The sequence below is a fragment of the Felis catus genome, chromosome A2 (assembly GCF_018350175.1).
Source record: "Felis catus isolate Fca126 chromosome A2, F.catus_Fca126_mat1.0, whole genome shotgun sequence".
NCBI lineage: Eukaryota > Metazoa > Chordata > Mammalia > Carnivora > Felidae > Felis > Felis catus.
The window spans coordinates 86,885,524-86,902,489 of NC_058369.1; the positions used below are offsets into that span (position 1 = coordinate 86,885,524).

The 16,966-nt window shown below is 37.6% G+C and overlaps 1 protein-coding gene across 11 annotated transcripts in view; it reads right to left on the reverse strand.

The window, feature by feature from the left end:
- The window catches only part of CACNA2D1 (calcium voltage-gated channel auxiliary subunit alpha2delta 1), a 496,078-nt gene that overhangs the window by 455,890 nt on the left and 23,222 nt on the right, over nt 1-16,966 (reverse strand). The window contains exon 1 of one of the 11 annotated variants that reach the window (XM_019825391.3): nt 10,095-10,554. The exons of the other annotated variants lie outside the window; for them this stretch is intronic. The gene's annotated coding sequence lies outside the window, so the exon portion shown is untranslated. Of the gene's footprint in view, nt 1-10,094; nt 10,555-16,966 lie in introns of those variants that run through there. 11 annotated transcript variants of the gene reach the window in all.

Consider the following 16,966-nt stretch of genomic DNA (forward strand, 5'->3'; position numbering starts at 1 on the left):
TCAGGTGAGCCCCGCTTCTCTCTCTCTCTTTCCCTCACTCTCTTTCTTTCTGCCTCTCATACAATTGTCTCTCTCCCTCACTCCGTTCATTTTCATGCTCTCTCTCTCTCAAAAAAAAAAAAAAAAAAAGAAAAGTAAAAGAAAAAGAAAAAGGAAAAAAATGTTAACAAGTTTCAGTTTATATTTCCCTTCTATAAACTGGCAGAGGGGGAAATTGGTGACAATCCCATGTTACAGGTTCAAATCCCTCTCTGTGTAAATGAGCAAAAAACTCAAAGGCTCCATCTCCCTTCTCACCTTCTTTTCTTTCCATTTTATAACCTCCATTTAAAAAAACATTTAAGCTCCAAAGTGGTGGTGCTTAGGAGAATCACTACAACTCACCTCTATCTTCTCTAGGGCAAACACACCTACAATAGTGAGCATTCTACATTTAAGTCACCAACACACATTCTTCCAATTTTCCAGATTTATAGCACAATTCATTCATTTATTCAGCTATGTTTCTTTGACACCCACCATATGCCAGCTATTGTGTTAGGCATTAGAAATAAAAGATAAGTGGCGCCTAGGTAGCTCAGTCAGTTGAGCGCCCGAATTTGGCTCAGGTCATGATCTCAATGTTTATGAGTTCAAGTACCGCATCAGGCTCACTGCCGAGCCCACTACAAGCCCACTCTGGATCCTCTGTTCTCTTCTCTCTCTGCCCCTCCCCACTCACACTCTATCTCTCAAAAATAAATTAACTTAAAACATAAAGAAATAAAAGATAAATGAGACACACATTCATTCATTCATTCATTCATTCATTCATCCCTTCAATATGTTGACCTTTCTTACAGACTGGGGCTACAGCAGTGAATAAAAAGGCTAAAATCTCTATCCTAATGGAACATGCCTTGTAGTGAAGAAGGTTAAGAAAAAAAAAAAAGGTGAGAAACAAATATTTAAATAATTGCATTACCTAAATCTAAGCGCTAGAGAAAAATACAATTTGAGAAATGGGAATGAGGAGTGTCAGAGTAGAGCTGTAATTTTAGAAGGTGGATGAGGTTTAGTTTCTGTTTTCAAAAAACTCATTAAAAAAAGCCTTATTTAAAAAAAAATTTAACTTTTAAAAAATATATGGTGATACAATGTGAGAGATGTTATGAAGGTTATTAACAAAATGCAACTTATCTAACAGAAGGAGCTATGAAAGAATCACAGAGGGAAAGAATCAGCTGTAAAAGACAAGAAGACATGAACAAAAGGACTGGGCAGGACAGGCAAAGGAACAGTATATGCAAACTCACAGAGCCAGTAGTTCGGCGGTAGCTTCTATTTTTCAGTGTACAACAGCAATCACCATTTAATCCAGAGCCTTCCATGTCCCAGACACCCGCACCTTATTACCCTCACAATATATTTATGGCTATATTAAAGTTGTTCCATTTTTTAAAATGATGAAGTGAGACCAGAATGAAATCTTTCAATCTTAACAAACAGGTCGAGGCCAACAGGTTGAACTTGATCCTGTAAGCAATGCAATCCACTGAAATTCTTCAAATAAAGAAAGAGCATGGTCACATGTTTGTCTTTGCTTGCTTGTTTTTTAAGATACTGGACAGCAATGTGGAGGACAGAATGTGGGATTTGGTGACGACAATGTTAACATATTATTTTTAACAACAAAATGCCCTAAGAGGTGGAAAAGGTTTCCTCTAAGCCAGTATCACTGGGGACAGAAAATGGGGTAAGGAAAAGATGTGGTAGCCCATTGATTCTGAGTGCGAGGGGTACAGAGGAGCATAAAAAAGGGAAGTCCTGGTGAGCCTAGGTTTCCTAGCTTAGAACACTGCAAGGGTGATGACATCAGCCAAGAGAAAAGGAAGACTGTTTGGATAAGAAAGGATGGGGTGGAGAGTGCTCTAGTTTTGAACTCCTTAAGTACATTCTTGGTGATACTCAAGGCAAGATAGCCAGATGATAACCAGACCCTGATTGAAGGTCCTAAAGGTAACACGTTTAAGAACTGCCAATAAATGTGTCTTTGTATTAGTAGGAGTGTTTTTGTTAGCGAGAGACAGAAAACCCAAATTGCTAACTCATTTAATAGAATTATTTTTAGCTTACTTGTTAAAAATCTCTAAAGATAACAAGGACTTCAAGTGTGCTTTAATTAGGACTCAGTTCTTTCTCTGCAGTTATTTCCGCACTGCCTTCTTCCCTGTATCATGTCATGACGTTTTCCGTTAGGGTAGCAACATCATGTAACAATCCCCAACTTTACACGTATCCTACAAATTTCAGAAGATAAATTTTCTTTTCTCTACCTATTGAAAAACAACCCTAGACATCCTTCTAAACCAATTTGCATGTCATTCCCACCATTGTCGAGAAGGATGGGATTGCACTGATTAGCTTGGAATTGGAACTATATAGATACCATAGTGGGGGGAATGCAGAATAAACGCTGGGGAAGCAATCCCAGTGTCCCCCTCGATTCCAAGGCTGACAGTGGTTTATCATTCCATTACCTTTAGTGAAAAACTTTTTAAATCACAGCTGAAGAGAAAAAAAACAAACAAACAAGTATTGTGCTAAGATTTCTTGACTTCTTAAAATTGCCTGAACTTCAAATATCACCCAAGTCCAACCAAACACCTTGCCAGATGTAGCGACAATGGAAATATGGAAGTTATATGACAAAATATATTAGCAGTGTAAGCGCTGAATAGTTTTCATGTGAAGGGATAACATTTAGTGCTGTTAACTGAGAATTCACTTTCTTCTCCCTTTCTCTGCTCCTCACCCTCTAATCCCTGTACTGAGTCAGTAATCAAAGGAGGATACCAGAGTACACAAACCAAAGAGGCAAATTCTTGGATGGGAGTTCTCAATAAGTTCTTGAGACATGGAAGTGGCTGACAGACACCAGTGACCTGAAGGAACCTCATGGTTGCAATGAGAAGGACACAGAGTGACATGTGCAGGAACATGCATATCTAAGGATCTGCAGTGGGGACAAGGGTCAAACCAGATTAGCTCCCTTTCAAAGGATATTAGATGAACGCTTCATTTCCAAAGTTTAGAAGCTTAATTGCCACCCCTTGTTCAAATGGATTAGGGGAGAATCCTTATAATTGGCTGAGGTTAGTTGTAAGTGTAAATGTAAGCTTCCATGCTCTATGGTCATTCATAAGGCTCAAATTTAAAATTTAATTGCGGAGGAATAAATATAGTTAGATGTCTTACATACTTACTTTTATATGCATTACAGAAAAATTACTGAAAGCCACGTTCTTTAATTCCACACTTGGCACGATGAGATAACTTTAACAACTCACTTTTCACACCCTCAGTGAATATGAACTTTACTCTGCAGAAAAGAAAACCATGAGACTGTGCTGTATGTCTCACGTAGTTCCCCTCCGTGGTCAACAGAAAAAGATATTTGCTGGATCAGTGAAGTCCAGCGAGAGCAGTGATTTGCCAAATATGACCCATCAGGGCACTGGGAATTTCGGATTCGATTTCAGCATTTGTTACTGTCACTCAAGTACTAAATCTATATTTACTTGGGGCAGTGAGTGGAGATTTAAATAGAAGAATCCAAATCATCCAAGAATCTTTCCTTTCCTGAGTTAGCTGATTTTGAGAATTATTCTCATTGAGCTCGAGTGTTTCAAAACTGGTCACATAAAATTCTATTGATACTACAATAATTTTTTTAAGGTAAAATGGGAGGGTTAGCAAAAAATATTGATATTTTCTTTAACATTTTTTAAATTATCTGATTAATCATTTCAGTCACTGTTCTGGGGGGTTCCTAAATATAAAATATGTCCAAAGGCATAAATTTCAATATATTGAAAGGCAAGAAGTGCTCTAAATTTGGGGCGCCTGGGTTGCTCAGTCAGTTAAGTGTCTGACTCTGGCTCAGGTCACGATCTCACAGTTTGTGAGCTTGAGCCCCACGTCAGGCTCTGTGCTGACAGCTCAGAGCCTGGAGACTGCTTCGGATTCTGGCCTCCCTCTCTCTCTCTCTGCCCCTCCCCCGCTCACGCTCTGTCCCTCTTTCTTTCTCTCCCTCTAGAAAATAAACGTTAAAAAAAAAAAAGTTGTTAAAAAAGAAGTGCTCTAAATTTAAAAGTGAAAATGGGGACTCCAGGGTGGCTCAGTTGGTTAAGCAGTTCAAGTCTGAATCTTGACTTTGGCTCAGGTCATGATCTCACAGTTGGTGAGAGCAAGCCCCACATTGGGCTCCATGCTGGGCAAGGAGCCTGCTTTAGATTCTCTCTCTCCCTCTGATCTTCTCCCATTCATGCTGTCTATCTCTCTCTATCTCTCAAAAAATATAAATAAATAAATAAATAAATAAATAAATAAATAAATAAATAAATAACTTAAAAATAAAAAAGTGAAGATGCATGACTTAAGACAATCACAACATGAAAATAATAGAACATTAACACATTTGCAAATGTGTTTATTAAATGTGCTAGAATTTAGCAGAATCATTTTTAAAAAGACATAAAATTAAGATTTAAAATCAATATGCCAATTAGGATATAGAAATAAGTCCAACTGATGCAAACAGAATTCTATTTCCAAAGCCAGGGAAACTACTTCATTTCTAAGTAAAGGCAGGGCAACATGCCTGGGCAAAAACAGAAACAAAAACAAACTGAAACAACTGACTAAAACTACAGGAGCTGACCAACAGGAAAAGGAAGGACAAAGTCTGGGAATTCATACTGGGGCTGAGGGGCCAGGAGCAATGTTGTTGGTGGAATTCAGAAAGGGATCCCAAAGGATATGGCTCAGTATGTACTTCTGTATTTATATAATGCAAATGATCACGTGTATAACTGGAACTACTTTTCAAATATGGGGATTACGGTTTGAATGCTGTTTGTTGGAAGACATTCCCCAACCTACCATCAAAGAGCATCATAGTCTCAACTCTCTTCACATTTGGGTTCACAGTTTGGATTCTTGTGCTACAATTAAAAGGAAAAAGATGTCACTAATGGGGGAGTTGGTACATGTGTCCAGGCACAGGGTTTATGGGAAATCTTGGTACCACCTTCCTCTCGATTCTGCTGTGAACCTAAAACTACTCTAAAAAATAAAGTCTTCAATTTCTTTTTTCTCACTTTGGAGAAGACTTGGCTCAGAAATCATAGTTTTGATGTTCAATGCACTGCTTTTTTTTCTGTAAATCCTTCCTCATCTATTTGAATCTTGGAAGCTTTTTGTTCATTTGTTTTTTGACTCGCTCCTTTGTTATTTTTAAACTTTTTATTTTCTTTTCAGCTTTATCCAGGTAATTATTATTTTTTAATTCAGTAATTACAATGAATGAACAGTTATACTTAAGTCATTTCAAATGATAGGCCCACATATATAAAAACTAGTCTCAGTAATCAAATGTGCTATTTACTACCCCTCTAAAAATATTATAAAGAGGTCAATCAGGCACATCTGTTAATGGTAAATGTCTTCTGTCCAACTGAAGAATGTGACTGGCACAGACACAGAACTCCAGCCCAGCTCAACCTAACAGCTGCTTGACAGTTGTCTTCAACTCTGTGTTCAAGGGTTTTCTGAGGGATCTGCCTGCCACCTACGTAGTGTGAGCTCACGTTGCCAGAGCTATGAAAATATATTTGAAATTCAAAGAAGCAATGGGTGTGACATCCATATTAGATGACCTGCATGTGGGATAGAGGTTTTCATATCACTAGATAGGTAAAATAATTGTGCACAAATGTCTCAAATTTTCTGCACCTCCATAAAATGTATACTCCTTGTATCCCCCAACTATTGAAAGAAAGATCACTAATGTTCTAATATACTTATCAACTGCAGTTTACTAATTATCTGCGCACTGGCCACAAAAATGATGAAAAGCAAAGCTTGCTAAATTATTTTTAATTGAGATATAATTGACTTCACTACAACACTATGTTAGTTTCAGGTATACAACGTAATGGTTCCACATCGGCATGCACTGTGAAATGATCACCACAATAAATGTAGTCATCATCCATCACCATAAAAAGTACCAAAAAGGATTTTTCTTCCCTTGTCATGAGAATTTTCAAGATCCACTCTCCTAGAAAACTTCAAATATATACTACAATCCCACTGACTATAGTCACTAAAATGCAGCACACCATACCCCCGTGACTTATTCATTTCACAACTCAAAGTCTGTATGTCCTGACTCCTACATGCATTTCACCCCCACATACACAACTCTCCCCCCTGGCAACTGCCCCTCTGTTCTCCATACCCACAAGCTTTGTTTCGTTTGTCCGTCTCCTTTGTTTTGCAAATCCAACACACAGGTGAGATCATATGGTATTTGTTGTTCTCTGCCTGACATTTCACTTATCACAATATCCTCCAAGTCCATCCATGTTGTCACAGGTGGCTAAATTTTTTTTTGACGATTCCTTTTAACAAAAAATAAATGAAGTGCATATGTCCAAATATAGTTTATTAATAATAATAGCACTGAAATAGAATTAAGAAACAGCAATGATTATCATGAATGAGAGATTCCACGTCTAAGACTTAACATTTGGTCCCCATAAGGCTTTGAAGATTGCTTGGAAACAACTTGATGGCCCTATCCTCTGCTCCATCAGAGCTTGAGGACACACAGACTGGGTCAGAGCATGGCAATAAGAAAGCCCAGGAAGAGGTTCTAATGCTTGATGAGGTCAATTATACTCTGTGCCATAATACTGCACTTAACGGTAGGTAGTTTTTCTTTAAACAGTGTCAGCCATCAAGAAAGTTCAAAAAACATGTTGGTCGAATTTAGTGAATCATTAGACCTTTGCCATAAAGAAGAATAATACCATTTTAATACATAATTTGTTTTTCTCTTGCTTGATATATTCCCTCTTTTACAACCTCTCAAAATGCGAAATCTCTTTACAGCTATAAAGAAACATGCCAACAGTGGTATCTTTCACAGGCTTACATATCAAACATTTCATAAAAAGAATGATGTGTACAATGAGATGAACTGATTTTCACACTTTAAGTAAAAATTAACATTTGAAACACCAGGATGTCACAGCATGCAACATACTAACTCGTGACAGAACTATTTTTAAAAAGTTTATGCGAGGTAAAACATAAAGGTTCAAAGAACACAGACAAAAAGTAGACAGCAGAAAAATATTTTAAATGCTCCCTCCTTTTCCATGTTGGCAGCTTTATGTGAGTGGATGGGGAATTTTAAAATGTCATTCAGACCAACACTTCTGATACTATCTCTGACTGTTCTTTTCTCATATTTTTCATGTAACTAAATTCTGCCCAATCTTCCTATTATTTCTCCTTTCCATCTTCCACTTCCATTTCTTCATCCCCTTAAGTTGAGATCATCAAGGACACTGCAAAGACCTCAGTGATCCCTGGGCAGCCTTCTTCCCCTAGAATCCATCATTGTCTCAGCTGGGCATGCAAAAACACCATTAGGGACCCAACTGAGACAGAGCAGGGACTGGACCTGGGTCCCCTCAACAATGACTGCAAAATCCAGTACTCTTTGGCTGCCTCCATAAGAAAAAAAAAAAAAAAAGCTAAAACTCTGTGCCTCTGGAAGAGCATATCTTGCAGGAATGGAGGAGGACGCTTACTACAAAGACTGGCAAGGACCAGACCAAACCAATCTGTGCCAACGTCGAGTCCGGTGCTGAACTTTCACCAACCTTTCCCCTCATTATGCTAAAAATCACACCGAGACGTGGAGATTAAACATGCAAATGAAACATACGATGTATGAAGAAGCATGTTCTGTCCACTGTACCAGCGCACCCAATTTCCTGTATTTCCCCACTACTACATGTTTAAACATCACCCCTTACCTGCCTCAGCCCCTTTAAAACAGTCTCTGGCCATTGTTCTAAGAGCCAGTCTGATGCTCCAGCCATGACTGGGTATCCCTTCCGCCCAATTACAAGCGCTCATTAACACAACTCTAGTCCCAGGGACTAGCTACTGTGTAGAATACGATGTGTCTTCAATAAATAGTTTTTTAATGAATAAGCATTTTTACAAAACTGATATAATCTATACATCTCTGCCATATTAATGTTCCAAAACACCTCAAATACACTCTCCCTTCAAAAATCCTTAATGGCTCCCCACTTCCATCAGAATGAAATCCAAACTTTGGACCCAGCTTTTTTTAATATATTTCCCTTTTGTCTCTTCCCATTCTTCCTTCACACCAGGCAGCACAGCAGAGTGTAGAGAACCTTGCTTTTGATACCCCAAGGCTTACGGACTGTGTTGGAATTTTGACTTGATGACTTACTAAAGCATAATATTGTAAACACTTTGGATCTCATTTTTTACTAAATAAAAGTAATACCTGACAGCAGCTGTAAACATGAAATAATAGCAAAAATACACTCAGCAGACAGGGCACACAGAAGACGAATTGTATGAATTCTATCAATGCTACCATAACCTTCCTTTTTTAATCAGGTATACTCTTTACCTTTGTTTAATACGTTTCTCCTGCTAACCTCAAGTGGGAAAATTCAAAGTACTATAACTGCACCTACATTCTGCTCATTCCGTTAAGGCCATCTCAAAAGCTACCCTGTTTTAAGACAAACACATCACATTCAAGCACCAAGCAGGTACACAAGAAGTAATCAGCTAATAAAGGATGGTCCCAAGACAACGTGATTCCATGAAGAAAATTTATCTACGAGGAAAACCTAAACAAGTCAGAGTTAGAGATCTAACCTCAGCACTTGTAAACTACCAACAAAACTTTAAAGAGACTGAAATTTCAAGAGAAATGCCGTGATGGGGAGGATTTCAAACCGACAATCTAGTTAACTTTACAAGCAAAACACCTGCTGTAAAGTCTCCATCACCGCATGTGCCCAGGGATGCCACTCTTTCTGTGTATGCTCTAGCACTGCTGTATATTGCTGAGAAGCACAAACAGCTTTGGAATGTTAATTATTTCTTAAACTCTATTAGTTCCTCCTAACCATACATAAATTCCTTGGGAATAAAGTGGCAAATCCCTTAGTCTCTCCATCGGTCTCCTACATGGTATATATTAAACAAATATTTGATTGACTCTTACGTGTTCCTTATTTGGTAAGGAAAGCCTTGTGGCTTTTTAAATTAATACTAGTATACCTTAAAATGTTACTTTCTGCAAGTGATGCAAACCAAATATAATTGGATGCATATACTTCTGAATGTACCTTACATAGCTCTCCAGTGTTTAAAAGATGTCAGTGTTTCTAATAGCTTTTAATAAAAGAATATGACATACGAAGAAGTGGACTGTGGAACCCAGATAAGGTATGTAGTGGCAAAAGCAGAACTAAGTGCTGTAAGTTCTCTAACTCAGTGGTTTGCAGCCATGGCTACAAAATAAAACCGCCTGGGGAGACTTTTTTTTTTTTTAAATATCAATGCCAAGACAATTATCATAGCCTCTAGGGTAGGACCTAGCTGCTGCTAATTTCTGAAGACTTCCCAAGGGATTCACATGTGTACCCATGCTATAAAACCACCTTACCTCTCCTAATTCCAATGAACAACATCACTGCTGACAATTCCTGAAAAAGTTATTGTCTAAGATCTCTTCTACTCACTATTGTTTTCTGGGTTTTAAATTTTTAAGTACTTGAAACTGTGGCTCTGAACAATACCTTTTAAAGTGCTACTTTTACTTTTGTCTTGAATCAATAGCATACTCTGGATAAATCTCTAAATAAGAGTTCCTATGATTACACCCATACACAATTTTAATAAGAAATAATGTGCTCTGCTTTTATCGTATACACACACACACACACACACACACACACACTCACACGAATGGTATGTTTTGTGTGGCACGGGACACTTATGATAGCCTAGGTTATATAAGGGAGAACCCGAAATATTCTTTTTCACCCTCTCCTAATGAATCTATCCATCATAGCAGTTTAATCCATTCTTTAACTATTTTGTAATCACTCCTGCACCACCACCTACACAATACCTTTTCATTCTGATTGCCTTCACCTTAAGAAATAATACATGTTAACCAGCAGCAGAAAAATTACCTCTCTTATGAGCTCAGGGGGCTGATGAAGCACACTACATCAGGGGTGGCTGACCCAGGTGACTGGCTTGTGACAATCAGGAAGTCCCTCACACCTGTCCAGGGAGGCAAAGACTGCAAGAGAAAGGGCGACTGTGACAGAACAGCCACATCAGGGCAAACAATGCCCCAGACTGCCGTTAGCAGAGCTCTAAAAATAAAGCTACAAAAGCATTGGGAAGGCAGAATGAATTCTTAACACTTGTTCTCTGCTATTTTAGTCTGTTATGAAGCAGGTGACCTCAGTACCAAGCGATGAGTCTTTTAACTTTCTGTATCCCTCCCTTTCAGAAATGATCCCCAGTTATGCTGATCATGACTGAATTCATTCCAGCTGCTTCAAATTCATAATCGTGAAGAGAATCTTTTCTAATCTTTCAAGACCACTCTCATAGGATTACATTCTAAAAGAAGCTTCTTTGATATTCATTTGCCTATTTTACTTTGAAGATTTCTTTCATATGTATTATTCTGTAAAAATGTTTATTCCATTAATACTTTATGTATTCTTTTGGGGACTCACATCCAAGAAGCAAGTTAAGAGAGTCATTAATTTATCCAGAGAAACAGCAGTTTAAATGTCCTCCATTTAAAAATCTCTGCTTTAGAGAAAGAAAACCTAGAGACTTCCTAATAATATTATATATTAATTATATATTAATATTAATTATATATTAATATTAATTATATATTAATATTATAATAGCTGTATATCAACATAACTAATAATTGTATCATAGTTGTTAAAATATAGTATGTTAAGATATTAATAAATAGTAATATTTAATGACCCAAATAAGGTCATCCTTACTTTAAATTCTATTTTAAATGCTTAGTGCCTGAGCTGTTCTGCCTGGGAGGCAATATAACGTTGTCACTGAGAGCAAGCATAGAATCAGACAGATCACAGGCATATCCCTGTCCCACTATTACTATCTATGTAGCCCAGAAGAGGACATTTAATTGCTCAAGACCTCAGTTTCTTCTTCTTCACTTATAGAAGAACATAATGTCTATCCCTACTTTAGAAGGTGGAGGTCAGAATTAAGTAAAGTAATATAAGTAAAACATTAGCATATTGCCTGGCACCTAGCACTTAATAAATGCTACCAATTATGGTTAGTGCTAATAAATTATTTCTCACTGAGCAGCTGAAAATCAAAACATCAAGAAGCAATGTTATTTAAAATGTTATTGTTGGGGCGCCTGGGTGGCGCAGTCGGTTAAGCATCCGACTTCAGCCAGGTCACGATCTCGCGGTCCGTGAGTTTGAGCCCCGCGTCGGGCTCTGGGCTGATGGCTCCGAGCCTGGAGCCTGTTTCCGATTCTGTGTCTCCCTCTCTCTCTGCCCCTCCCCCGTTCATGCTCTCTCTGTCCCAAAAATAAATAAACGTTGAAAAAAAAAATTAAAAAAAAAAATGTTATTGATGTTCTTAAATAGGCACATAACATTTATATCCAAGAATCCAAAATTTCAAAAAAAATGTTTTTTCCTCATATAGGTATGTGGACACCTTGCCTTTACCCATTTTTCTGGCATATAGTTCACAGGAGCTAATACAGGTAGAAATTATCCTGGGGATTTTTTTTTTTTTTTCTGAATAGTAAACTTCACTGGAGGAACATTTGTATTTTGGTACGATTCGCACAATGGGCATACACAAGAGAGGTCTAAACTTGACAAGGTGAAAACTTTCAAAGGAACCTCAGGATGTTAAACTCCTCACCTCAGGCCAAAACGTTCTATTATTATATTCTCCCACTGTCTGTCTCTCCACCACTCTCCATTTCTCTCTCTCCATTTCTCTCTCTCTCTCTCTCTTTCTCACACACACGCACGCACGCACAGACACACAATCTATATTTGAAAATCTCACAAAAATCCTGGGTCACGGTTAATCATGATCTCTTTACCTAAATCTCAAACAACGTAATTGAGTTACCACCCACCTAAGTTTCACTGAACACATGAGAAGTAATTTTAAAAACTAAACTTTGATAGTGTGGGAGGGGGGGTGGGCTAAATGGGTAAGGGGCACTAAGGAATCTACTCCTGAAATCATTGTTGCACTATAAGCTAACTAATCTGGATGTAAATTAAAAAATAAAATAAAATTTAATTTAAAAAAAAAGTAAACTTTGATAAAAAAAACTGGCTGCATTTCATAGGCATTGCTTCTGGACCCTTGATCAGTCTCCCCAGAAACTGTTGGAGAGTTCAATGACATGTCTGTATCTGTGTTTGAAGCTATCTGTGCAGGTAACTGTTTAAAACATTTCCTCTGCTTTGCTTCTCAAAGAAGCAAGCAATCAGTTGTTAGTCTCCTGGTAAGTATTGGTTTTATTTTTGAGATATATACTAAACTGCTTCTCACCTTACTCTTTAGGCCAGAAGTCATCAATTCTCGGTATAAATGTGGAAAATTATGCAGAAGCCTCTGTAAAAAGAATACTTGATATTCAAAAGGTCTATTTAGAGTAAACATTATACATCTCTCTTGAGATTTTCAAAACACTCTTAAATTCAGAATTAACTGCAACACTTCACAAGTTGTTTCAAAGATGCAAAATGATGAGAGAAAAAGCTCTAAGATGCATATAAACCACTTAAATATTAACAGTTTGCTAGAAGTGAGGTATTTAGTTCACTAAATTATTTTAACCATCATCATTGTATCTTAAAAATTAACGAGATATTATTTGAATTAGTCCACATATCTATTTGTAGCTGTTAACACAAACTAAACAGATATCCAAAGACTACATTAGTGTTTCTTGGGTAACTTTTCTGAGCAATTCATAATTGGGCATTTCTTAAGTCAATCACTTTTTATCTTTTATAATTTGACTGAGAAACCACTTTTCTATCTGTGCAAAAGGAGCTTTGTATTGACTTAATTTTCCCTGTGCAACATCTAACATTTACCCTAAGAAAAATGGGTCATCAGCAAGTTTATTTCTATTCATGCCCTGATTTCTCAGCCAGAGAAGTGATGTGTCTGCATTTTCAGGCCTGGGCAGAGAAATGGCTCTTGAGAGGTCTTCGTATCTCTGCATGGCTACACAGGTGTCATGCTTATGATGAACATCTTTCTAGGGGGCTCCAGGACAATGGCTGACATTGGTTTGGCCCTAACGCCTCATTATTTCTTAGGAAAAGAAACGGAGCCTATTCTATCATGCATACTTTATGGAAAAACTTTTGGAATATTTTCTTAATTACAATCAGAACACTTGTAAACTTAAAAGTTTAGGGAAAAAAATTAATAAAAATAAAGCTTTAAGATAATAGATGTAAATGCTTAATACATATTTAATATTGTGAAACCTGTCTGAGAAATTATCTAAGGTATGATCTTGTTCTATTGGCTTTGTTTCTTCAGGGACAATGTTTATTAAGTTATCTCATTAATTTTTTTTTAGGTTTATTTTTATTTTTGAGACAGAGAGAGAGAGAGAGAGAGCAAGCGAACACTAGCGGGGAGGGGCAGGGAGACACAAGGAGAGGGAGACACAGAATCTGAAGCAGGCTCCAGGCTGTGAGCTGTCAGCACAGAGACCGACGTGGGGCTCGAACTCAGGAGTCGTGAGATCATGACTGGACCTGAAGCTGGACCCTCAACCAACTGAGCCATCCAGGTGCCCCTTCTTTAATTTTACTAAGGAGTATATATGTTACATATACATAGCATATAAATATGTATTATACAGATACACAGAGAATAATACACATCAAATTATTTTATTAATAGTATATATTACCACGAATATTAAAATTTACCTTCCCCTAATCCACCTGCCAGAATTTCAGCCACTAAAAAATACTAGAGTGATAAAGCAAGATATGACTGTGACACAGTCACAGTTTCAGCATCATAGCATATAAACCCTGCCGTCTAAACTCCCTTTCAAACATAAGATGAGCTCACAAAAAGATAGATACTTAAATAGAGCCCAACCAGCAACCTTCGTGGTGAATGTAAAGTTCCACAATCCAACATCGTCACTCTGTGAGGAAAATGAACAGCCCAACATCACTTGTCACTGTTGCGCTCCACAGTTGTCAAAGTGTTCACATACACATTCCCTCACCTGACTGTCACAACACCACAGTGAACCCACTAATAGCATCTGAATGTTTACCGCAGAATGAGACAGTACACAGTTATCACGGACCCGTGCCTCACACAAAAGCCAAACTGACAAGAGATCCAACACAGTGGAGAAAGGAAGCAGGAAACGAAGCAAGAAAAATAATTAAATAGTGAGAAGACCTATTACCCATAATTCCAGACGAAGAAATGTTGAGTATTAATGTGTGGCAAGCGGAGCCAGGAGTGTTAAAAACACACCAAGCGTTTCATCCCGGGAGGCCAGGGCGAAAACACTGTCAAGTCCTGAAAGAATACACACGGTATCGATTCAGCCTACAAGTGATTTTTATCCATTCTAGGGAGGTGTAGGTGTCCAGAATGTTCACTGTAAAAATTTTTTTCTTCAAGAAGGTGAACACAGTCCCAGCAGTAATACCTCAAAGTGAGCCTGACCTCTGATTCTCTAAGGCTGTCCATCCTGGGAGCATATGCCTCTGTGAAACTCTGTACATAATACACAGGTCAGAGCTACCCATTTGTATTTATAATCACATCATTAGCATTCCGAAAACGTACACGTTAACAAATTCATACTATTCTAACTTAAAATGTCCCCAAGTAGAAGGAACTATTATCACATTACCTTCTTTTAGAAGAAGAAAAAAAACTTTAGAAATTGGCCTCTTTTTTTTTTTTCCCATTAAACAAATCTTTAAAAGCCCAAGGGTTTTCTTTATTTCTTGAAAAGTCTATCTGGCAAGAATCATCCTATTTACCCATCACACGTTTTTCCAAACCTGGAGCCGATCCATTGGAGTTACTCCAGAGAGGAGTACAGGACAAAAACATCAGATATAAGTCTCTCTTTGTAAGAGAGTACTAGAACTCCTCCCTAGACATGTAGTGTGGGAGCTGCATGAAATTACCTGGAATGTTTGCCTTTAAGGCCTAAAACACAAGCTACATTGCACCTATCTTCATTCTAGTCAGGTAGGTTATATATGAGTCTTCCCCAACACATAGATTCTATAGGACTATGCTTCACACGACTGGGATGTTTTGTTGGTTTTTTTGTTTGTTTTTAGCTTAAATATACTGCACCTTATCTTTGGGAATATCAGGTTTCTAAATCTAGATTTTTTTATCAGAGGAAAACTATCCAGAAGAAAAGCAAAACGGATGGGTGAGTATATGCAGGGTCTGGGTACACGTACCCAGTAAAAGATCATTTGTCTGGAAGCATAAATATAGAAAACATTTATAACTAAATGTTCTAAAGGAATTATTTTGAATCACGCTCTGTTTGAAATGAAACTCTTGCGGCAACTGTGGCATAGGATGACAAGTATACACCAGGCCTTAAATAACTGAATGCAATGTCAGGAACATCCCTACAGAGCAGCTCAGTGTGATGGTGTCTGCATGAGTATATGCCAGCTATCACAACAAAGTGTCACAAACTGGGTGGCCTAGAACAACAGAAATGTACTGTATCACAGTCTGGGCACTAGATCTACAAGATCAAGGAGTAAGCAGGGCCATATTCTCTTTGAAGGTGGTAGGCCTCTCTTCTAGCTTCTGGTAGTTCCTTGGCCTGTAGTAGCACCGCGTCAATCTTCAAGGGGCTCTCTCCGTCTCTGTGTACTGGGGTGTACATTTTCCCCTTTTACAAGGATATCTGTCATACTGGATTAGGCCACCCTCCCAGTATGACATAATCCTAACTAATGACATCTGCAAAGATCCTGTATCTAAGTGAGGTCTCATTCTGAGATTATGGGAGGTCAAACTTCAACACATGAATTGGGGGCAAATATAAGTCAACCAATGATAGCGTCCCATGAAGGAATTTAAAAGCAGTCTCACGGGTAATGCATAAATTAGGATTATTCCTTACATTAATGATTTGCAAAGCTTGTCAATTCATAGCTGTTTAAAAACTTTAAACTGCTACTAATGAACAAATAGTAAATATCTCATTTCTTAATGTTTTTAAAGGAAAAAATGCATCTAGGATATGAAGAAGCTAGACCAAGTGCTTCTTGATCAGTGTGTATTTTAGACCATATCTACAATCCAGACATATGTTTAGAAGTTTATATATACTCAAATATCTCTGCTATATATCACATTTTTACAATACTAATATATATTTTAGATATCCTAATGATGACACCATAAATCGGCGAAATAGTCTGAGCACAGGGTATCCACATAATTTGCTATCTAAAACTGGACACTTCTGAGAGTGAAAGGGCATTATTAACAATTAGGCTGGACATATGCATAAACCAAAACAGTCCAAATCAAATCCAACACGAGGGTAAACAAAAGGAAGAGCTGAGCCGAAGCAAAATGCTGGAAGGTATAGAACAGGTTTCACCATATTGGTCTGCAGTACAGAAAAGGAAAGGTGTGATTATTTTGCTCATGTATGAATAATGAGTACTCCCAAAAAAGGGAGAAAATACGTGGAAATGTAGTAGGTTTTCCATACAGTGGGAGTACAATATATTTTTTTTTATTAATAAAATGATATGTACAAGAGAGGTATCTTAGGACAGTATGAAAAGGAGATATTCATCACAAAAAATGTGTCTTTCTAGCCTCTGCTAAGTCAACCAGCAGAATGGATCTGGAGTACTTTAAGAGCCCCACATAAGCCAATCACATTAAAGAGGTAAAATACTGTATTATTTCTTTGAAGTCAGAAGAAAAAGAAGCAAAGAAATTACTTTTT